Source organism: Mastigoproctus giganteus, chromosome 2 (assembly GCF_048544385.1).
Source record: "Mastigoproctus giganteus isolate SK-2022 chromosome 2, ASM4854438v1, whole genome shotgun sequence".
NCBI classification, from domain to species: Eukaryota; Metazoa; Arthropoda; class Arachnida; order Uropygi; family Thelyphonidae; genus Mastigoproctus; species Mastigoproctus giganteus.
In genome coordinates, this window is record NC_143576.1 from 97,493,453 (window position 1) to 97,508,729 (window position 15,277).

Consider the following 15,277-nt stretch of genomic DNA (forward strand, 5'->3'; position numbering starts at 1 on the left):
TTGGTACTCCAAGAACCCTACATACATATGGGTAGGGTTCAAGGATACCCAAAAGGCTATAAAATCGTAGAATACAACTCAGGTGGCCCTTCTACAGCAATAAAAATCCTGACACTACAGTCACAAAGGTGGGTCACCTCTCCTCCCCAATGTCAGTGTGTGCCCATATCACCAGTGCTGTAGGACAGTTTTATATTTTTTTCATTGTATTCCAGACCAGGTGAAGATATCAATCACACTATCGAAAATCTACAAGTAGTTACAGATTTGCTACCTGTTGGTAACGTTATTGTGTGTGCCAGATGTCAACTGCCCGTCAACCTTATGGTACAGCCATAAGGTTGACGGGCCTAAGAAGACAGAGCAGGCACACAAAATGGCCAGATACTTACTGAATACATAGTCCTCATTTCCCTCCACATTTCAAGTATTAAATCAGCCAAATAACCTACCAACTTTTAGCAGCACCAAGATATCAATCTTGCTACAAACTCAATAGCTTATGAAATTACAGGCTGATGTGTCCAGACAGCCTGGACCACATTAGATCATAGAGCAATTACTTTCAAACTAAATAAACAGTTACAAACAGCTCAACAAGCCCTGTTTTGATATCAAAAGATATAACGTAAAGAAAGCAAATTGGAATATCTTCACAGAACTTAAACAGCTGAACTGAAAAGCAGGAAAATGAGTAATCTAGATAAAATAACAATTATAGCTTGGACGAACATGCACTGGTTATGAAAAATGTCTTAATAAAAACATCAAAAGTGTCTATCCAAAATAAAAAAAAAAAGAGAAAGCAAGTAGTTTCCTGGTGGTGCCCTGAACTGACTACTCAGGAGAATGGCACACCAGGTGAGAAGACATTTTCAAAGAGCCAGAATGTCTTGACCACAAAATGAGGTTGATACACTGAGAGATTCTTACAAAACTCTCAGGAACCAGTATACTTCCCTCATTAGAGAAAAGAAAAAAAGAATCCTGGCAACACATGGTGGAAACTTCTGGAAATGCTGACTCTTGAGGAGTTGTCTACAGAATAGCGACCAACAAGTTGTCAAGAGGAGATGTAATAGAAACTCCAGTTAAACCAGATGGAACCCAAACCCTGTGTTGGGCAGAGTCTGTGAGCAACGTATTAGACAGTATTATCTAGACTGAGGATGGGGATTATTACCCTACTCAGATTGATATTATAAAAGAAAATACTACATGTGAAAATGCCAACATAGAGCTTTCTTTTACAAGAGCAGAATTAGAAATAGCTCTAATCAAAAACAAAAACTACAAAAGCCCTAGTTTTGACCTACTAGAAGTTTAAATCATCACAAAATTAGCTGAAATTGCACCAGATAAACTAATAGCCTTATACAATCACCACATGACAGAGGGAACATTCCCTAAAATCTGAAAAAAAAAGGCAGTACTAAGATTATTCCTGAAGAACCCAGAGAAACCTCTGATTGACCCAAAATCATACAAACCAATAGCTCTGCTCCTAGTACTAGGAAAATAGCTCCTAGGAAAATATATGAAAGACTAATTTATGATAGGATATCTGTGTATTGTAATCAATGTGGTTTTAAGCAGGGCAACTCTACGGAGAATGCCGTGCACCACCTACTGACAATAATAAAAAATATAGAGGAAAAGTATAAGTTGGCAATTTCTATAGACTTTGCTGGGGCATTTGTTTCATTCTGGTGGCATAGTGTTCTTAGGAGATGCTGCCAGATAGGTGTCCCACGAAACCTCTTTAAGGTAATAAACAGCTACCTTAAAGACAGAAGGTTCCAGGAATTGACATGCTCCTTGCCCTTTTTTTCTAGACAATTGTTCTAGATGAATTTCTGGCATTGGATCTAGGCTGAGTGGAAAGCCTAGCCTTTGCAGGTGATTTGATTCTCCTTGTAAAAGAAAACACAACTGAGGAGTGGGCACAAATGCACATGCTCAAATGCAAATTTGACTAAACCTGAAAAAACTAAATCCATAATTTTGAAAGGAAACTTAAGGATTCCCCCCCCCAATTAAAATTAATAGAAAATTAGCATAAAAATGGTATCGGGGGGGGGGGTTGTTTTTGATTATAAATTTACTTTTTATCCCCATCTAGCATACTTGGCAAAAAAAGTGAGAAACTTTGCAGGTGTGATTGTCAGGATTAATCAGGCTGACTGGAGGCTCAAAAAAAGTACCCTGACAATTGTATACTGAGCAGTGTCGTTTCCTATCATCACCTATGGAGCCGGTGTGTGGTTTACCTTTTTTTTTTTTTTTTATGAAAACCCCAAACACGAAAGGTATCAAAATCTATAGTACTTAGTACCGTGAATGGGTTGAAGGAGAAGTATGGGGGGAGGGGATGCCGGAAACTTTGCTCTAGAGACTAAACATGGGTTTAACCACTTCAAGCCTCCAATAAGCAAAGTGATGGTATTTCACTGGTTGATGAAAGTTATCTACCACCTGCATGCCATAGTCAGAAATAGGAACAAATTAGAGACAATTCATAGAACAATACTTCTCATCATCACCACCAGAGCATGTTGCACTGTAGGCACACTGGCACTGCAGGTGCTGGCTGGCACTCTCCCACTTTACTTAGAAGTAGCCAAAGAGGGTTATACTACAGACTTAAAAAGGGCATACCCACAGAATTTCTGGGGATAGCCCTTGACTCAGCCAACTCCATTAATGCTGAAAGAAAAAGAATAGCCACAAAGCTCCATGAGCTATGGCAAACAAATTGGGAGGCAGAAAACCAGAGGTCTGGTTACCAATAGGTTCGGCCCCGGGTGCCAAGCGTTATAGTGATCAAGCGATTCTCAGTGATTTCTAGAGCGTTTTTCTCGAAGCTGCAGTTTTTGTTCAGTTAAAAAAGTTTTCTTACGTTTTCATTAAATACTAGTAAACGTAGACTTACGACCTGTAAGTAAGTTTCAGAAAGGCAAATCACCTTTCTTTTTTCCATTTAAACTAATATACTAACTTTTATACCGCTTGGTCACTCTAGCGGCACTGCTCCTGCCTCCCCATGGCGGGGCCGGTAACCTGGGAGAAGAAATCCACTCTCCCGGGGCTGAAAGGAGCAAAGATGGATAACAATACGTTCCCACCTTTAGAGCCTCCGAGCTCAAAACTAGCGACAAAACACACCGATGATGACTTCTCCCAACCCAAGAGGTTGAAAACAAATCCTCAAGAGGAGATACCAGCATTTCTCATACTGCACTCTACATCAGACCAGCCTTTGAGTAAATTGTCCCCATTCCTTGTGCAAAAATGCTTAGAGGCTGTCGCAGGTTCACCAAAATCAGTAAGGCGACTCCAGTCTGGGGATCTTCTGGTAGAGACCATGAAATCCCAGCATTCTGCAAAGTTATTAAATCTGACAACTTTCGGCGGACATCCAATAAAAGTCACTCCCCATGCCACCTTAAATTCCTCCAAGGGAGTAATTTAAGGTGGCATGGGACTTATTAACCGTATCAGAGGAGGAAATAGTCAAAGAGCTACGAGAACAAAGAGTCATCCAAGCCAGGAGAATCATGACTCGTAAAGATGGTACTCTCATTCCAACAAGGAGCATAATCCTCACTTTTAGCTCTCCCATCTTACCAACATCTGTCAAAGCAGGCTATCTCCATTGCCATGTCCGACCCTACATCCCAAACCCAATCAGGTGCTATAAGTGCCAAAAATATGGACACTCTCAGACTGCATGTAGAGGTGAGGCAATATGTCCTAACTGCGGATCGAAAGACCACAACCAATCCGATTGCAATGCTACCACTCCTAATTGCCCAAATTGTAAAGGGAATCACCCAGCTTTCTCCAAAATATGCGAACTATGGAAGCAAGGCGTACGTATGCCACAGCTGCCAAACAGGTGCAATCAGTAAGTATCCAAACGGACGTTACAGTTCCTCCTAATACATCTATCGTGAATTGGGCACGATCCGTACTCACTTCTCCCAAACAGTGTCCTTCACAACAAACAACTGAACAAGCCAGCAATACTCCAATCTCCATTCCAGCCGATGCATCAACAATGAAACCAAAAGCTACAGAAACCCCAATGGTGCATCCACGGATTTCAACGGAAATGGATATTGATCAGCAGAAAAATTCACTTGATGGAATTTTAGAACTCCACGCAACTGATGAGATAGACTCAACACGTCCTTTCTTTCCTAAGAAAGACAAAGTAAAAATAGAGAGGTATAAACAAGCTACAACCAAAAAACTGTCAGAAGCAAAAACAACTAACAAGAACGCATAATGGAAAGAATTCTTCAGTGGAATTGTAGAGGCTTTCGTAATGCAAAAGATGACTTGCATGATCTCGTAAACCGCTATGAACCAGCATGTATATCCCTACAAGAAACCTATTTAAATCCACAAGTGTGTCCTACCATTAAAAATTATACCATGTTCAGAAGAGATAGGAGTATCGACTCGCCAGCTCGTGGAGGCGTGGCAGTTCTTGTTAGAAATAATATTCCATCTAAACCTGTTGCTCTTCAGACTCCTTTTGAGGTAGTGGCAATGCGTGCAGAAATTGACATGACTATTACAATAGCATCTATATATATTCCCCCAAATTCCTCAATCTCCTCAGAAAATCTAGAAAATCTAATAGACCAGCTACCACTTCCTTTCTATTTACTCGGAGACTTCAATGCTCATCACTCGCTGTGGGGATCTCCAACAATCGACAAAAGAGGTAAACAAATAGAAAATCTTCTCGATGTGTGCCAACTTACCCTTTTGAATACTGGAGAGCCTACCTATATACGTTTTTCTACAGGATCCATGAGTGCAATAGACCTTTCAATCTGCTCTCCCTCCATATGTACTAATACGGAGTGGTCTGTTCTTGAAAATCCACTAAATAGTGATCATCTACCAATTCTCTGCAAGCTGCAAACACGGGGAAACTCCCCTTTGCCGGGTCGCTCCAAATGGAAATTTCGTAGGGCACACTGGAATGAATATGCTTCAAATGTTCAGTTAGATGATGAAATAATTCAACTTCAACCCATAGATTATGTCACACAACATATAACTAATCAAATATTACAATCTGCCAACTCTACAATACCAAAGTCCTTGCCTGGGAAACGCAAACAGAATAATTACTGGTGGAATCCGGATTGTACATACGCTAAACAGGAAAAAAATAGGGCTTGGAATTTGTTCCGCAAATTCCCCACAACCAGTAACCTAATTAGTTTTAAAAGAATGAAAGCTAAGTTCCGCCAAATAAGAAGGAAAGCAAAAAGAGAAGCATGGATTAGCTTTTCCTCTAGTATAAACAAGGACACAGATATTAGACTCATCTGGAAGAAAATACAAACAGTTGATGGCAAATATGTCCAGTCCCCAGCCTCAATATTAAAGTGGAAAGGAAAGGAGTTGTCCTCTCCGGCAGAAATTGCAAATGCCTTAGCCGAATCATTTGCCAGTATATCAAGTGTATCCACCTACAACCCAATCTTTCAGAAAATTAAAAAATCATCAGAGCAGCATAAGATCAATTTCTCCACTAGAGTTTCACACCCGTACAACCCGCCATTTACATTAACAGAATTTTTAGGGGCGCTCAATAAAACTTCCAGTAGTGCTGCTGGTCCAGATGGGATCTACTACGTCATGTTAAGCCAACTAAACAACAGAACAAAAAGGGTATTGTTAAAATATTACAATCGAATATTTCTATAAAATATTTACCCAAACTCCTGGCGTCACTCAATTATACTAGCCTTTCCAAAGCCAGGAAAGGATTGCAGCTTTCCACATAATTACAGGCCGATTTCACTGACCAGCTGCTTAGGCAAAGTCTTGGAAAAAATGGTTCACAGGCGGCTAACGTGGTTCCTGGAAACTAACAACTTGCAAAATAACAATCAGTACGGGTTTCGAAAGAACCGGTCCACGTTAGATGTAATGATAAAAGCAGAAGCAAACATCCGAAATGCCTTCATAAGGGGACAACATCTGGTCATGATCAATCTTGATATTGAGAAAGCCTTTGATAACACCTGGCGATACGGTGTACTTCAAGATCTTCATTCTTTTGGCTTGAGAGGTCATTTACCCCACTTTATACAAAACTTCCTATGCCACAGAACATTTCAGGTTAGATACATGAACAATTTATCTAAATCATTTGTACAAGAGGAGGGTGTTCCTCAGGGATCCGTTCTTAGTCCGACGTTATTTTCAATAAGAATTACAAACATGACACAGGATGTACCTAATACAGTAGAATCGTATATGTTCGCTGATGACCTCATTGTTTCTTGTCAATCCCAAACCATGAACACCATTGAAAGACAACTCCAAATTTCCATCGCTAAAATTGAATCATGGGCATTGCGGAATGGCTATTCCCTACCAGAAAAGAAATCTAGCGCAATTCATTTTTGCAAAAAATGCAAACTTCACCCGGATCCCGAAATATTTTTAAAAAACAACCTGATTCCTGTCACTAACAATTTCCGTCTGTTGGGGTTATATTTAGATAACAAACTTAATTTTGCTTCCCATATTGCTTTCCTTCGAACTACATGTCTTAAAAAACTGAACATCCTGAGAGCAGTCTCTGCTAAGTCCTGGGGTGCTGACAGAAGCTCTCTCCTTCATCTGTATAGAGCTTTAATAAGATCACGATTAGATTATGGATCACCAGTCTATGACTGCTAGGAAAAGTTCACTATTACGTCTGAACACCATACAGCATAGTGCTCTTAGGACAGCTGTTGGAGCCTTCAGAACATCTCCTGTCCACAGCCTGTATATTGAGGCAAATGAACCCCCTTTGCATCTCAGGAGAAAATCCTTATTGTGTAATTATGCAGCAAAAATTAAAAGCATGCCATTCCACCCTAGCTGGCAGTACCTGTTTGATCCTCAGTATGTTGAATTATATCACAATAAGCCTAATGAAAACCACCCCACAGGGATTCGATTGCAAGAACTCACGATCAGTTGGGATCTTAAATTTCACAACATATTCCAAGACTTTGCTACTCCTGAAACTCCCTGGACTGAATTCTCACCTCTCTGCGACAATTTCTTTTCAAGATGGGGAAAATCCTCTGTGGCAAATATAAACTATCAACAGCTCCATAAAACTCATTTGTTGGAAAACTCAGATAAAGTACCTATCTATACTGATGGCTCCAAAACAGATGCAGCCGTTGGTGCTGCAGCAGTTTCTTCTACCTTTTCAGATGCTGTGTCTCTTCCTACGGAATGTACTATCTATACTGCAGAATTATTTGCTATTAAACTAGCTCTAGATAGAATACACAACAGCTGTATAAAGCAATCTCTGATATACACAGACTCCTTAAGCGCAATCACTGCCATTCAAACTAGCATGTCGCCCTCTCATCCGATTCTTAAAGAGATACGGTCCAAGTTGCTTTTCTGTAAAAAAGCCAACCAGAAGGTTACCTTCTGCTGGATACCTGGTCATGCAGGCATTCCAGGTAATGAACAAGCGGACGCCGCTGCTAAACACCCTGACTCAAGCACTTCCAGGCAACAAACAGTGCCCTACACCGACTACAAATCCATCATCGAAACATCATGTAGGAAGCAATGGTCTGACCTCTGGAAAGCTCAAATAAATAATAAACTGCTGCAGATAAAAAAAGAGCCAAAATTGTGGACATCTAGTATAAGGAAAAGCAGGCGACAAGAAGTAATTCTAGCAAGGCGCCGCATCGGACATTCACATCCAACTCATCTGTATTTGCTTATGGGAGAGAACCCTCCTCAGTGTTTGTTGTGCCAGTCGCAGTTGACAATATATCATATTCTCATTGAATGTCCCCAACTTTCAACTACCAGAAAATCAACCTTTACCTCCCTACCCCATTTGAAGGAACCGATAACCTTATTGCAGATTCTTGGCAATGATGCAAATTTGGAGGAACTGTTTACTTATTTGAAACAGATAAATCTCTATAACAGCCTATGATCACAATAACATGAGAAATTTGTGATAAGCAAATATCGAACAGGCACAATATGGCCCAAGAGGCCCTTGTGCCAAAAAAAAACCCAAATACAACAACAACAACAACCAATAGGTTCTTGCCACAAGTGGCAATGGTTAGCCGAAAGCCACCAAAGTGCTTCGCCCCTGGATTTTTCACAGCACTTATACTGACAGGTCATGGCTCCCTAAAGGCGAAATTAACCTCTTTAGGGTTAACTGATAACCCAAACTGTACCTGTGGCAAGAGTGACTAGGCACACGTTCTCGATGAATGTATATTTATGATATATACTGAGAACCCAACTAATAGCATGAATTGGTCCACTACCCAGGGGGCAAGAACACTTAGAAGAAAATAATTATAAAACTTTCACAAACTTCACACAAAAAGCATTTGAAATGCTTAGAAACATCCAAAGATATGTCACCCCACAGAAAAACAACTATCCATAGCCATAGTGCCCATGTGTCTCACCGTGCCCAGATGATGACATTTTAAACTGACATGGTAGCTGTATCAGCTCCCTGACAGAGATACCCAAATTTGACTAAACCGAATTGACTAGACCCCCTCATGTTTACCCTGCCCCTAGTGTGGTACCTGGGGGGGTCCCATGCCAAAAAAATAAAGATGTAGGGGAGAGAGATGTACAGGCAACCATGGAAGCAGCTTAGCTGAAAAATATTAGTAAGCTAGCAGCAAGAGGATGCAGTGTAGAATGAGAATGAAAGACTGAGCAAATGAGCTGGGCACTGAATGATAGAGTGAAATAGGAATTGTGGTAAAAGAGAATAAATGTTAGTTTTGGTGAGGTAGTGTGACCCAGCAAGAGAGAGAGAGAGTGAATGAGTTTTATGGTAAATGGGAGTGAGTGAAGGAATGAATGAAATTGGCCGCAAGAATACATAGTTAACAATATATTTATTAGAAATACTAACACAATCTCAACTATATACTAACAACAGTACATACACATTGCACTCCCGTGGCTCGGAAGTTCTGCAGCCGGGGCTGCACTTTAACTGAAAAGTATTAGTAAGTTGAAGTGCCCGGGAACTTCAACATCTAATACTCGAGCAATTAAGCAGTGCAGTAAGAAAGAACTGAGTAAATGAGACAAATGCCAACAGAATAAATGGGAGTATGTCTGTGAGTGTGAAAGGGTGCAAACCACATATTGATTAATATAAGTATTTATTAACCCTTAGTCTTTATCCACTTAATTTTAATTATTAGATATTTAGTATAGTAAGTACACTACGCACCATTGCATTACCCTTGGTGTGAGAAAGAAGATGGATGTGTGGGTTGGGGGGAAAAATTTTTATAACCTAACAGAAAATGTAAGAAAAAAAGCAAAATAACAGTATAAAATGTAAGAAAAAATTATTAAACAAGAATCAGAGCAGAGAGTGAATGAGGATTATAAGTGGTTAAAATCTTCCCCCCCCCCAGATGGATGATGGGCAGATGGCAATAGCTCCCATCCATCTATCCAAGCAGATACCATGCTGGATGTGGGATACTGACACTGACCAACAGGGTTTTCTCTTTCACCAGTGTTGGATAGAGCACATACAGGTGCTCCAACATAGTAACTCTATATTGGAGTACTCAATTTTTTTTTTTTTTTACTGGATTCTCCCTGCCTGTAGCTTTGGCTACCACAGGGTTCGCCCCACCAATACTTTCATACTCCCTACTGCCCTGCCCATCTCCTTGTGCCACTAGATGGTAAACTAAAAGTTTTTGTGTGAAACACAAGCACCCTAAGCTAAGAGGCCAGATGAACAACACAACCCCACACTAATACTACGCAAACACGCACTAACCTACGTAGATCTGGCCTTTACAGAGTTTTGTATTCATTCACGTTGCCTGATGCTGAGTTGGGGGAAATCCCCAGAGCTGCTTTACAGCTAATTTAAAAAAAAAAAAAAAAAAAAAAAAAATTCTTCCAACTCATTTATTGAGGATCTTGGCAAACCAGCTCCTACAATTCCCAGATCACTCCATTCAATGCTTCCTGTGATCTTCTGTCAAAAGGAGGTCAGTAGGATTTTGAGCAATTTTGATGCTAAGAAAGCTCCAGGTCCTGATGGCAGTTCTTCACTTGTTCTCAAAATCTGTGCTCCTGAACTTACTCCTGTTCTGTGTCACCATTTTTCTCTTTCTTATTCCAAAGGTGCTTTCCCTTCTGCTTGGAAATTTGCTTATATCCAGCCAGCTCCTAAAATGGTGACAAATCCCTCCCAATACAATTATGTCCCATTGCACTTACTTCTACTCTTTCTAAAGTAATGGAGAAATCAAATAACTTCAAACTCTTTTAGTATTAATATTAGCAATGGCCACATGGTGGAAGGAAGGAAGCCTATGGCTTATGCTGCACCAGCCAAAAAAAAAAAAAATTAAATAAATAAATAAAATAAAATAAATAAAGATTAAAAATAAATAAATAAAATAATAATAATAATAATAATAATAAGAGAATTTAAAAATAAATAAATATTTAATAAGAAAAAAGGAAATAGGCAACCTATGCATTTCCCTCCTTCCATAGATAATTATCCAGCTGACTTTTGAAATTTCCCAAACTGTCAGTCTCTACCACCCATGTAGGTAACTTATTCTAGTAATTGATAACTCAATGGCTAAAATAAAACTTCCTGCAATCCAGTCTAAACATCTCCCCCCCCCACATAACTTGAAATTATGGATCCTTGTTTTACAATCATTTATAACCATGAAAACTTCACTTTCGTCCATTTTACTTATGCCTCTCCTTTCAAGTCTCCTGTAACTTGCCTAGTTTCCAAGTTCTTCAACCCACATGTTCGAAGTCTTTCGTCATATGGATGCCCTTTTGCCAATCTTACCAGGCGAGTTACCCATCTTTGGACCCTTACAAGAAGCACAACGACTTTCTTTAGGTGTGTTCTTCATACTTGAACATAGTATTCCAAGTGTCACCTTACAATAGCCTTATATAATGGGATTATACTTCCTTATCTCTACTAGCAAATGTTCGATAAATCAACGATAGGACACTGCGGGCCTTCCTTGAAACCTGTCTACAATGCTCTGAGAACTTCATGTCAGACTGTATCGTAACACTCAAGTCCCTTTCATCCACTACTGGCTTTAGTTCAACTCCAAGTGTATAGGAGAATTGCCCCTTTGGTTCTCCCCCAAGCCAAGCACTCTTGCTACTTTGTGTACGTTGCAAATCAACATGCACAAAGTAGCATAGTAGAAGTAAAATAGATATTTTACTTCTGTTACATATAAATCTGTCGTTAGTTATGGATATAGTGCAAGTGATGGTTTCAACTGTTTAAGAGACGTTTTTCCAAAATTAAGTGATTCACAGTTTAAAGAAAAAACATTTTTTGACCCGAAAAACTGTGTATCCTTATACATGATTCTGTATTTAACTGAAAACTACAAAAGAATGAATTAATAGTTTTTTTAAAATGTGCTTGAATTTTTCGTAATAAAGAGGAACTTTGAGTTCCTTTTTTTTTTTTTTTCCCAATGACATGAGAGGTATTAGAACCTATAGTACTTAGTACTGTGTGTCATGCATGGATTCAAGGCTGAGAAGATGAAAGAAGATATTGGTTGAACTTCTGTAGATAGTAATTTACAGGAAATATATATATGAAGGAAGGTTGTTCCAGAAAACGAAAGTTGAATGAATAAATGAGGAAGAAAAAAAGTTGGTTATGTGAGTTTGAAGTTGGACAGGAAAAGGGTGATGACTGGTTTTGGCATATGTTCAGACTGCTTTGGAAGAGAGAGAGTTATAGAGGCCAATTCTGAAGAACAGTGCCCATGGAAGTATCTATAGAAAAAGCAGAACCAGAATGTCTGTGATACAGAGAGTGGAAAGACTCTGTTAGAGATGAGTCATTAATTAACCTAACTGCCCTCTTTTGAATGGATTTTCACCCCCAGATGTGAGAACAATACAGCCACTCCCTGATTTACGTAAGTGCATTCTGCAGAACGTTACTTAAGTCGGAATTTCCCTAAATGCTTATGCAGCACTCGCAAATTTGATTGAAGCAAAAAAGAAATGTTCAACAAACATGTAAATAGAATTATTTATTCAATTTTTTTATCTCATGCTCAGGTAAAATTACAAAAAGAGTGAGGAGACATGCATAACTTCAGCAAGTTTTACCTTTCGAGCATCGTTGCCAGAATTAACATTCCAGCTGATAAGCACAGTGCTGTGGAAGTTGAGAGCTGTGGAGATTAAGAAGGATTTTTTTCCAACATCACAAAATTTCTCTGCAGCTGCAGAATCAGCACCGGCAACTTCACCACATACTTCAATGTTTTGGAAACCAGTGCGATGCTATAACCGATGAAACCACCCGTTGCTTCTCAAGAACTTTGCTTGGGGTTTGCCACACTTATCGTTATCTTCATAAATACTTCTTGCTTAAATGGCCATTAGATTCAGGGGCACTCGCTTCTGAATCTGATTTTTAATCCATATTATTAATAGCTTTTCCATCTTCGATATAGCACCTGAACGTTGTTTTGTGGTCACTGTTGATCTTAAATGCGTTGATCCTTTAACATGTCGTTTTATATGTGCACTGTCCCTTAAAATAGTATTCACTGTTGAAGCAGCGAGACCTAATTCCATGCAATAGATGACAGACTTTGTCCTGCTTCGTACTTCTTAATTAATAATCTTCATTTCTAAATCAATTTTGTTTAGTTTCCTAGCACTGCCAGCACTTGCATCTTCTGTTGGTCCCTTTCCCTTCATCATTGTAATAAGTAAATAGGAATGAAGAGAAGATTCTGAAAATTTGTGTTTTATATGATAGAAGATGTCAGTGAAGGGGAACTCATTTCATCATAATGCTGTAATATAAAAACCCACAGAATTCCAGTTATTGGTATTATCACAAATGCAATAAGATTGAGTTTACTACCTGTGTATTTTTTTTGCACTAACAGAAAAGCCCAATAAACCGGAAAGTCCAAATTGTTTTTATTGTTTTATGTGGTAGTGACCTCCAGAAATATGTTTTAGAAAAATATCACAAAGGTGTTCAAAATTGATTCTTATAACGGAACATACGATAATGATGAAAGTGTAGTGCAATTTCCATTATAAAAATGACCTTTTAGAGAGATAAATAGCTTAGTAGTATAGCGAAAGTTTCAACTTCCGAGGTCTTGGAATGAATTACCAAAAAAAAAAAAAAAAAAAAAAACCAGTGTTATTTTGTTCACATTATGATATTTTCACAATACTTCCATTTATTCCTGCAGGATACAAAATACATTTCCACTATTTTTTTAAGTTTGCACCGGCTGGCCAAAACTTACTTAAAGTCTAATTTCTTTAAGTTGAGTATTAGAAATTCTCCTCGAATTTCTGTAATACTCAAGGAAAATAAGTCGGGGAGTGGCTGTATTCCCTGGTCTGTCGGATTTGTGATTTGTACAGAGTGGACAGCTTTTTGTAAGAAAACTAACGACATGAGCAAAAAGACAAAACTCAATTTTTTAGATGCAGAGGAAGCAATATTTGTAATGTGCTTATGCCAAGAGACATTAGAAAAGACATTAGAAGTAATGTGCTTATGCCAAGAGACATTAGAAGTCAGAGTAATCCCCAACAGAGATATATGATCTTGTCTAGAAATCAGAGTGTCATCAAAGATAAGCATAGTAGCAGAAGAATCCTTTTTGTGAGATATAAGACAGGACTGAGTTTTAGAAGGATTGAAATCAACTCAGTTATCTTTGTCAAATTCCTTAAATGCTGATCTCCAGGTAATTCTCCTACTGGAGAATTACCTGGAGATCAGCATTTAAAGAATTGGTAGCGGATATTCGAGAAGTTAAAACTGTGCAGGGCAGGGTTGCTCAAACTGGAAGGTGGAATGCAATGTGCTATCAGCAAACTATGGATAGGATTTATGGTCAATGGAAGAAGGTCATTAATATACAAGAAGAAAAGAGTGGGAGAAAAAAACTGAACCTTGGGGAACACTAGCATTAGTGGAGAACTTAAAAGACAGAGCCATCTAGCATCACCTGCAGTGAGTGGTCAGAGAGAAAACTGGACACCTAATTACAAAAAACTTCCATAAGATGTAAGCTTATTTAGAAGACCTTTATGCCAAACACAATCACAAGCCTTTGAAATGTCAAGAGCAACTGCTTGAGCTTCATCAAACTTTTTCATTGAATTTGTCCATAGATGTTTAACTATATAATATTGGCGTAAATACACCATAGTTTACCCATAAATTTAACTACACTGAGTAGTGTAGAGGCATTGTTTGATTTTATCTCATATTGTGGCTATCTTCACAACAAGACACCTGGTATTGCCCTACTTCGAATAAATAATGCTTCTCTAGTAGAGGAGACTACTTTTTATTTATTCTGAGCGGGCACTGTTTTGGAGCTTGTTGGCTCACTCATCGGTGTGCGGGCAGGTACCTTGATAATGCAGACATGCCATCACGGTTGTGAAGTTAATTCCACAATATGAGAGATGCCAAATGGAGAAGATGATAATATTTTGAAGACTAAATGCCCAAGGCATAATGTGTTATGGGTTGAAATTAACTATATAATAATGGTGTAAATACACCATAGTGTACCCATAAATTTAACTACCTGAGTAGTATAGAGGCATCATTTGATTTTATCTCATATTGTGGCTACCTTCAGAATGAGATAACAGGTATTGCACTACTTTGAACAAATAACACTTCTATACTAGAGGAGACTACTGTTATTTATTCTCAGTGGGCACCGCCACCCAGATGGCACCATTTCGGAGCTTGTTGTCTCACTCATTGGTGGGCAGGCAGGTACCCTATAAGCGTGAGCCAACAAGCTCTGAAATGGTGCCGTCTGGGTGGTGGTGCCAACTGAGAATAAATAACAGTAGCCTCCTCTACTAGAGAAGCGTTATTTATTCGAAGTAGCGCAATACCTGGTATCTTGTTGTGAAGGTAGCCACAATATGAGATAAAATCAAATGATGCCTCTACACTACTCAGGTAGTTAAATTTATGTGTAAACTATGGTGTATTTACACCAATATTATATAGTTAATTTTAGCCCATAACAGATTATGCCTTGTGCATTTAGTCTTCAAAATAGATGTTTAACCTAAGCCAGAATATCACCAGTGGATTGACATTGACAGATTCTATACTGGCAATCATTGATCAAATGCAAGTTTTCTCGATAGTTTGTGG

The 15,277-nt window shown here is 38.8% G+C and overlaps 1 protein-coding gene across 2 annotated transcripts in view; it reads left to right on the forward strand.

Moving 5' to 3' along the window:
• Positions 1-15,277, forward strand: part of raptor (regulatory associated protein of MTOR complex 1) — a 638,589-nt gene that overhangs the window by 284,005 nt on the left and 339,307 nt on the right. The gene's annotated exons all lie outside the window — the stretch shown is intronic.